The sequence below is a fragment of the Urocampus carinirostris genome, chromosome 2 (assembly GCF_059441175.1).
Source record: "Urocampus carinirostris isolate Australia breed hairy pipefish chromosome 2, RoL_Ucar_1.0, whole genome shotgun sequence".
Lineage (NCBI taxonomy): Eukaryota > Metazoa > Chordata > Actinopteri > Syngnathiformes > Syngnathidae > Urocampus > Urocampus carinirostris.
Window position 1 is genome coordinate 14,636,521 of NC_142350.1, and position 8,850 is coordinate 14,645,370.

Sequence of the window (8,850 nt, forward strand, 5' to 3'; positions counted from 1 at the left end):
TTTGTATAGCCCTTAATCACAAAGAGTCTCAAAGGGCTGCACAGACCACAGATTATTGTGAACCACAGACTATTATTACACCATCACCTGATCTAAAACCTACATAAGGGCAAATAATACACATATTATCAACATAGAATAAAGGTTATTCATATGCTATAGAATAGAAATGTGTTTTAAGCTTGGATTCAAACATTTCCACTGAGGTTGCAGATCGAATCTCAGGGGCAAGAGCATTCCACAGCACCGGGGCCTGGATGGAGAACGGTCTCGAACTTGCGGATCTCTTCTTGGCTCTTGGGATCACTAGTAGACCAGCGTTTTCAGAGCGAAGGCTCCGGACCGGAACATAGGGGGAAATTAAATCTGAAAGATATGAGGGAGCAAGTCCATGCATGATTTTGTATACAACCAACAGAACCTTAAAATAACATCTTAAGCTAACAGGGAGCCAATGCAAGTTAGCTAAAATCAGGGTAATGTGATCAAACTTTCTTGTCTTAGTTAAAAGCTTCGCTGCAGTATTTTGTACCAGCTGAAGGCTCTTGATTTTGGAATTCGGGAGACCGGAGAGTAGTGCATTACAATAATCAAGACGGGAGGTAACAAACGCGGGAATTATGATCTCTGCATCCGACTGAGACAGCATAGGGCGAATTTTAGCAATGTTGGACTATAAGATCTTATGGACTATTTGTTTTAATTAAACTATTATTACAACTTGGGCCAGTTGTCTTAGCAATACTTGTGATTATTTATTAATTTATTCTGATAGTCTTTTATCCTTTTTCTATTCAAAGTCTTTAATACATGTTTTACCCTAATCTCGTTGCATACAATGTTTCACAACGTTGATATTATTGACAATAAAGATTATTCTATTCTATTCTATTCTATTCTATTCTATTCTATTCTATTCTATTCTATTCTACATCATCATCACATCTTGACGAAGTATCTGTACACCATGTACTATTAAAACAAATTCTGAATTGATCAAGATTTGTATTTTCTTATTGGTAATAAAAGACCACAGACTGTTAAACCACCCTCTGATGTAAAAACTACATGAGAGCAAGGAAAAAACTCAAAAACCTCATTTGATAGATATCAAATATTATTATTGAATAATAAACAAATAAATACTTGTTTAATTTAATTATTATTTAAACCTTCTACGTATTTAAATTGAATGGATAAATTGGACATATGTTTAACCAGCAAGACACTCTGGGTGCTCAACACCCGCAAAGCTTTGAATCTAAAATCGCCCCGGTGGAAGTTCATGTATTTTTGCTTATTATTGAAATTTTTTCAGTTTAATTTAATGTATTAGTTTTTTTACATAAGTAAATAATACACGTGAGAATTTTTGACTGGTTTCATTTTGAATGTAATGCTTCCAATGTGTGTTGTGTCACCCTGACCCGAGTGACATGGCCGCTTTCTGGTGTCCCATTTCATCTGGAGGGACGAAAGCATGACCAACTTGGGTGCCGAGGTGCCTAACTTGTTTGGGCAATTGGGTTGGTCATGGTCCAAAAATTTTTGTGTGTGTGTTATATATATATATTTTTTTTGCTATGTATTTCCCTTTTATTTTCTTTGCTATTGTATGTGTGTGTCTTGTCGGTCACCCCTCTTGAGGGATATGACCAAGGTAGATAGATAGATAGAAATAGTGATGGTTCCATTTTTGAGAGTGAAAAAGAAGAATGCATCGTAATAATAGTGCAATGATAAGAAGTGCAATAACATTAAGCAGGAACAAAAAAGAAAAATCCCAAAATAATAAAATATAGTTTTGTGATGTTTTGTTACGATTTGGGCGTGGACCCATAAGGGCAAGCATGAACCAAGGAAAGCGTGCTGGGTAAAAAAAGATGCTTAATTATGATACCCGGGAGCTAGGGAACAAACAAACAAGCGGTCTTAAAGCAACTAACAACATGGCCAAATCAGAAAAAGGAAACAAAAAAAACAGGTGTGACGGAGGAAAAAGCACAACCACCAGTAATTATAAGGGGCAAGATTTTGTATTTTTTTTTTTCTGGTTATTTCATCTTTTCAATTGTGTTGCAAGAAACATCAGTCACATAACAAAATTAACAAATCAATCACATCACAAAATGAACAAATCACCCGGAAATAAAAAAAAATGGGATGAAAGGTTTAAGTCAAAGGCCCGTTCCCAAAATAAAGTTGGGCGCTTCGTCTATCAATCATATAAAATGATGGTATGGACACATGCACAAGTGGTCGCTTTCTAGCCTCTCCCCCCAAGTTGGAGTTTTTAGCATTTTCTTCTGTACAAAAAGCACATTTTGTTACTTCAACATGACTTCCTTGGGCACCAAATAGCTGAATTGCACAAAACAAAAATGGACGTTCACACACTTTGTGGTGTCACGGTTAAAATATCCCACATAGCGTTCGGGATCCATTTCCTTTATTTCCTGAGTTGTAGCGCTCAGCTTTTGAGTCACATCTGCTGTGTTGGCAAGCCGCTCTGCAGAGTAAACAGAGTTCTTATAAAGTATTAAACACATCACAGCAGGAATCACTATGACCCTCACACATACACATTATAAGAAAGTCCCAGTGCCGAGTCAGTGGCCTCTAAATTTCCTCCCGTCTCAGTGAAATTGGATCTGTGCCTCCATCCTGTGCAAGAAGCTTCAACGTTTGCTGTCCTGCTGAGGATCAAAAGGACAACTAAAGATATGTGTCAGCTTTGATTAAGACATGACTATAATTTTTATTTTTATCAATATAAACCAAAAACGGTGAGATCATCAGGTCATTTAGGTCAAATTTAAGTACATAATCTACTTGCATTGACAAATCTGACCACTAGAGAGCAATATTTAGTAAGGAGAGTCACACCGACTACAGAATGACGTACAGTATCAAATTGTGTAGGAATTTAATTCATTCAATGCCAGACGGTTCTTTCAAATGGGAAGAGCAAGTGCCAGCCATTTTTTTTTGCAATTTTGACTCATTTTTTCAGGACCACAAAAACTTATGCAGCTATAGAGGCATACGAAATATCAAAAGAAAGCTTTAACCCTCATTTTTCCGTAGAAACAAAGTATGTTTCTTGCCTTTTCCATTGCTCAGTAAAAAATTACATTGTTAAAGTTCTTGAAAATACTCGTTTCCCAGAAAACTTCAGTGAAAAACAGCTTTTTGTAGAAGGATGCATTTCAGTGATTTTTTTTTTTTTGCATTTGTGATACTAATACATAATATCTAAATAATGCTTTAATAAACACATGAACACTTTCACCTGCAAAATAACATTTTACTGCAAGAACACTGAACTGATGCATGCACTATGCATGAACTTTTCAAGAACTTTTCAGCGCCCTGTTTTAGGTGACGTGATCACGCGATTTTGGTCGACATGACGATTACGTTCCCTTGGGCGACCAGATAATGACGATGGGACTTTGTCAGCTTTTTTGGAAAGGATTAAGCTCTGTAGAATAGTTAACTGCTTATTACTATTTGTCCGTGTCTCACGACTCTCACCGCACTGCTCAACTACGCCCACTCACCACACGGCCTCTTCCATCCCCCTATGTGAGACTTAATGGTCGTAATTGGTTCAAACTTGATAATGTGTGCAAGAGGGGTTTTAGATAAGAATACACCAAAGCAAGGAAGGTCACAGCAACCTAGCGAGTCAGCTCAAGCCTTCTATCTCATATCTGAGAGGCCTAATCTAACAATGGAGTATGTCTGCTCCCATTGATACATTTTAGCAGACAAGGACATAGTGTGAGAATGAGCACTGCGCCGCTGTGGGAGCGGTCACCACTGCAGAATATCCAAAATATGTTAAGAACTTCCCCACCATAACTTCGTTAAATGAGCAACACGCTCGCTTGATAGGATTTGCATGCTGCCAAATTGCGAAAGAAAACCTCTCACCCAAGCGTTCATCATCCTCTTTCTCATGTGATTCGGCCTCACCAGACAAAGACCAGAATAACCGGGAACAAAAAACCCGGCGTGGTCCAAAGTCTCCTTGAGCAGCTTTGTTTGTGTCTGTGCGGACAAAAAGAAGGACTGTAGGGAACCACATGTATCTTTTTAAGTCTACTACAGCGAGCCGCTTTCGCCTGAATGATGACATAGCGCCGAATGACGCATAGAGAGTGGAAGAACCACACATCATCAACCATACTTGGACAAATAAATGCTTACATGCACACACACACACACACACACACACACACACACACACACACACACACAGTTTTGAAGGTGACGTAATATGTAATACTTACTAGCCCCTTTCTTCCCTGCTGTTTAAGTGACTGATTTAAGTCCAAGTCTACTTTAAAACATACCAAAGACATAAATAACTAGTATGTAAATCAAGCCCTTCTGATCTTTTTTTTTCGTAGAAAGTAAAGAAACAATGTTATCGTTGACATTTCAGACTGTCCTTGATATGAGTTCGCTTTCAAGTTATCTTGTGCTTAGGGGAAGGGAGGAGACGAGCAGGAATGACTTCAAGCAGTTTTTGGATGATGACAGAATATATTTATAGTATAATTATCATTGTAAACCTACTCACTTGCAGCCAGTTCAGTTGGTGTCCTTTTACAAAGCCACAGTGGAGAGCATACTGACATATTATTTTCCACAAACATAAAATTATGTTTTTAGATTGTTTACGCAGGTTAAGGAGTTGTTGCTGAAAACTTAAACCAGTCAAAAAAATAGTGTGCATGTCATCTGGGCAGAAGTGATGTCATCTCTTAAAGTTAGATTGTGTAATATTTCACCAAAGATGGCACTGTATTGTCTAAGGCTAAAGGAAACCAGTGCAAAATGAGCACATTATAGCAGCAAGATGATCTCCTCTCCTCTCCTCTCTGTACCGCCACCCATGTGATGGTGCTGTACTGCCCCTCCCTCGCTCTGATTACTGACATTTAGGCCCGAGGACCACAAACCGATGACCTTTCTTCCTCATATTTTACTTGGCGGGCAGCCAGTCGGCTCTGTTTGGCCTTGAGAGAATTACACCTCGCAGCAGCTGGCACCCGGGATGTGGCTGAGAAACTCAGGGACTCTCCAAGACTCCCTGGTGATGGAAAGTGGGCATGAAGAGGGCATTGAATGAGGAAACCTTTCAGGGATTTCGGTATTTTGCTTCATTTTGAACAGTTCATTTTCACCCCCGTTGTATTTAACTTTTGTTTTTATGTGAACTATTTTAGTCGCCTCATAAAGTCTTTAATGCCATTCATCCTTTCCGGTCTTCCCCAAAATAACGGCATGTTTGTAGAAAAAGAATGTCAGCGTTTAGTATAAGATAGATGGCATAACTGTCCATTGAGACACCTCAACTCTTCTCCTTAGAACAGCACCAATATGATTTGTGTCTCAGAGGATAAAAAACACATGACTCTGAAAACTCTTAAATTGTCTGCTCAAATGTCTTGCGGGATAAACAGACGGTTTGATATATGTCCATCTATCCTAAACACAATACTAGCTTTTAACGGATAGAAGACAATGCTAGCTTGCAAAGCAGAAATAATGATGCTGGTTTTAGGCACGCCGTGTGGTATGGCGACCTGGCAGCGCTTAGTGAGAACAGTGGAAAAGGTCGTCAGCCTCATGCCCCTCCTCGACATAAACAAATATATCACCCCACCTGCAACACCACAAGAATTGCAGGTGACCTTACCCACCATTCTCACAGCCTCTTCAACCTGCTGCAGGGAATAGACTGCAAAGTCTCAGAGACAGGACCAGCAGAATCAAGGACACGTTCTTCCAGCTGTCAGGACTCTGATCCCTCTCCCTGCCCTACCCCCTCGCGCCCGTTCTGCCAAGTCAATGCAAAACTGCTCTATTTCAAAATCCGACTATACATTGCACATTTTTTATGCAAAACCCTATACATTATATATGCATACTTTTATATTTTTATAGGCATACTTTTTTCCCTTTTTTTACCATGCTGCTATTTTTATTTGTATTGTGTCTCATTTATTGCGTGTTTGCGCACGAAGAGGAGGAAGTAATTTCATTTTTGCTGTATGTTGTGCATATAGCATATTTGACAAATAAGTTGGAGTTGAAGTGGAGGTTGAAAAAGAAAATTAAATATAAGGCCCAATCCCATTTCTCTCACTCGGCCCTGAGGACCCTCCAGTGAGGTCCCTCGATAGAGGAGTGCCCTCCGCCGGCGGAGTGCAAAGTGGAGATGGTTTGGACAAGACTTGCAAGGTTCCACCCCTGTCCAGGAGATGGCGGTAATATTAATTGGCTGTAGACCTCAGTGACGTATTGGTCTACGTCACATGTAAACAACTCGAGTCTCAACCTGTAGTGTGTCAGTTGGAGAGTTCGTGCAACGTTAAAAATGCCCGCTACTGCTGTGTTATTACCGATTGCCTGAAAGCTCTTCATCTTTTCCGTGTCTCCAATCAACGGAGGAGAAATGTGCTATACTGAAGACAGCTTTGGCGCTATGTAGTGCTGATTCATCTTTACAAGGTACGTACACTCATTAAAAAAAATGACCCGTTCGGTCATATACAGTAAGAGTTAACATACAATGCACGTTCACATAATACCCTAGTTTGTGTAGACATAAATGGCAATCTACTTATTAGTATCTTAATGCCATTTTATGACATATTGTAGGGGTCTTGAATCTGTGACATGACGAAACGTAAACAAACACAAGAACAGTCCACCTGACCCTTTAGCTGGCATAATATCGTCACCAAACTTCCCTGTACGACCCAAAAACCTTAGTTCATAAGGAATTTAATTCAAAAGAGTTGTCATTGAATATAAAAAGGTAATTTCAACATTTTTTCATGATGCTTACATCACAGTTAAAGCGGTCTTTTTCTTTTCTATGCCCACATTTATGTCTAAATTGATTTGTTATCTATTGTGTTCCAGAGTGGCTGTCCCATAAGCGTGGACAGGTTGGACAGGAATGTTCCCATCCTGTGCTTATGGTTGGATGTGGAGTCAGAACTCATTCAGGACTTAAGGTTGAGCAAGAAGGTTATGTGGGCCCTGCAGGAGCTGCTAAAGAGGGAACAGGGCCATGGCTGGAGGTCTTGATCTACGTGTACTGGCTGGTCCACGCTCTGTCCTACCGTGTGGTGTCACGGGTCTTCAGGGTTCCCAGGTCCACCGTACAAAGAATTGTCCACAGTTAATATGGAATAAATTGCCCAAAAGCCATATTTTAGGCTCTGGAAGTCAGACCCACATTTGCATTATGTGCTTTTCTGCATTACTATTCAATAAACATCTTCATTTTGAGTAACACCTTGGTGGTTTATTTCATAATGATGTGAGATACTGTGTGTGAACTATGTGACTGTTGGACAGAAAACAACTACAAATCACTCCAGCTTAAATAATAGTTTACTTTCAGAAAAACAAACTCACATTGGGCCAAAATACATAATAGTAAATAAATAATGTGTCACAAATTTTAACAAAAATATACCAATACTTCCATAAAGCTGGAAACACAAACTGGAACTTCATTGAGTTCTTAATAATAATAAAAAAAAAATCCTTTTATAAAACAAAGGGAAACATTGCAGAGATGTCACTGTTCTGGAAATTTGTCAACGAGCTTCCCAAAAAGGACGGGAACCGCTCAGTTTTGGCCACAGTTTCTTCGAGCCTTTTCCTCGCTCCGGCAGACTCCGCTTTCAAAAAGTCAAGGAGTGTATCGTGCTTCCTTTTTTTTCTGGGTGATTTGGGGTTTGGCGCCCGATTAGAAGGTGCCAACGACGTGCCCGGTGGTGTGGATGGCGTGGTAGCTGTGATGGTGACCAGCTCTTCCACGGGACGTTCTACAGTGGCCTTTAAGTTGGGTGGAAAAAACAAGAATTACTTAATGCTGATGTATTGTACAAAAACAACTGTGTATAGGATGCTCAACAAGTTGATATGAGACAGGAAATTATAGGATGTGTTCTGGATAATTATTTGATAGTGAATAGATACAAAAAAATGACATGTTATTCTTATGGCTGTATGAACCTTCTATTGGCCAGCATCACATATGCTTTAGAGTTGTCTCCACATTTGGACAACATTTTGAGAAGGTAATTAGTTTACTTAATATGTGTTTACAGAGAAGGCAGTGGATTATGTGATAGTAGTTTGTTTCAACTGTATTTCCACGAGAAATTCGGAGACATTACTCATAATGCATGATGAAAACTAATGCATTCTGATCTCACATGAAAGAATCATATTGTAAATAAAACACGACACCCGAAATTGTGTGCAGTAAACAAGCGCTATGTCCAGAACGGTATTCTGACTATGCTCCTTTAGCGACTGGCCATGTAAATGTAAAAGCACGACTCGTTTAAGATAAAAACAGGGATGGGCTGAACCGTGATTTTCTGCAGTTATCCTACTTTACAGTTTGTAGCGTGAAGATTTTTTTTTGCCAGCTCCCTTGGTAGATTAGTGCACTTCGTAAAGTAGCGATTTTGCAATGTTCGTGTTTTAACGCGAAAATACGATTTTCTATTGCATTTACGTCTAACTAAGATATCTCAATACATTTTGTTGCAAATACATGCTTGGTTGTGGAAAACTACTTACATTTGTGCGGTTCCTTTTCGGGCATGTTTGTTGATATTGAGAATTCGCAAAGCCTTCTGGGTAGTCACTTCGCCGCCAAGTGAGGTCGAGAGCCCCCTCGGTCTTGAAGTGGTTACGACATGGTTTGAGGGCACTTCTGCCTCGGTCTTGAGAGTATCGGGACACACCCCATTTTCACGTGAACGCGCAAACCGAGTGACTAGGGCACATAGCGAGTGGAAG

General features: G+C 39.7%; 3 long non-coding RNA genes across 4 annotated transcripts; 1 reads left to right on the plus strand and 2 right to left on the minus strand.

Moving 5' to 3' along the window:
- Positions 1–2,050: 2,050 nt before the first annotated feature.
- Positions 2,051–4,405, minus strand: LOC148371122 (uncharacterized). Its single transcript, XR_015849618.1, has 4 exons — positions 4,299–4,405; positions 3,940–4,056; positions 2,583–2,696; positions 2,051–2,509 (listed from the first exon to the last, which is right to left on the minus strand). It is a non-coding gene; the product is annotated as an uncharacterized LOC148371122 (long non-coding RNA).
- A 1,828-nt stretch (positions 4,406–6,233) lies between these two features.
- On the plus strand, positions 6,234–7,321 carry LOC148371123 (uncharacterized). Of its 2 annotated transcripts, XR_015849620.1 has the most exons (3): positions 6,234–6,284; positions 6,362–6,528; positions 6,946–7,321. It is a non-coding gene; the product is annotated as an uncharacterized LOC148371123 (long non-coding RNA). The 2 variants fall into 2 exon arrangements; XR_015849619.1 differs by lacking the exon at positions 6,234–6,284 and having other exon boundaries at positions 6,294–6,528.
- An 83-nt stretch (positions 7,322–7,404) lies between these two features.
- LOC148371124 (uncharacterized) lies at positions 7,405–8,850 on the minus strand. Its single transcript, XR_015849621.1, has 2 exons — positions 8,629–8,850; positions 7,405–7,872 (listed from the first exon to the last, which is right to left on the minus strand). It is a non-coding gene; the product is annotated as an uncharacterized LOC148371124 (long non-coding RNA).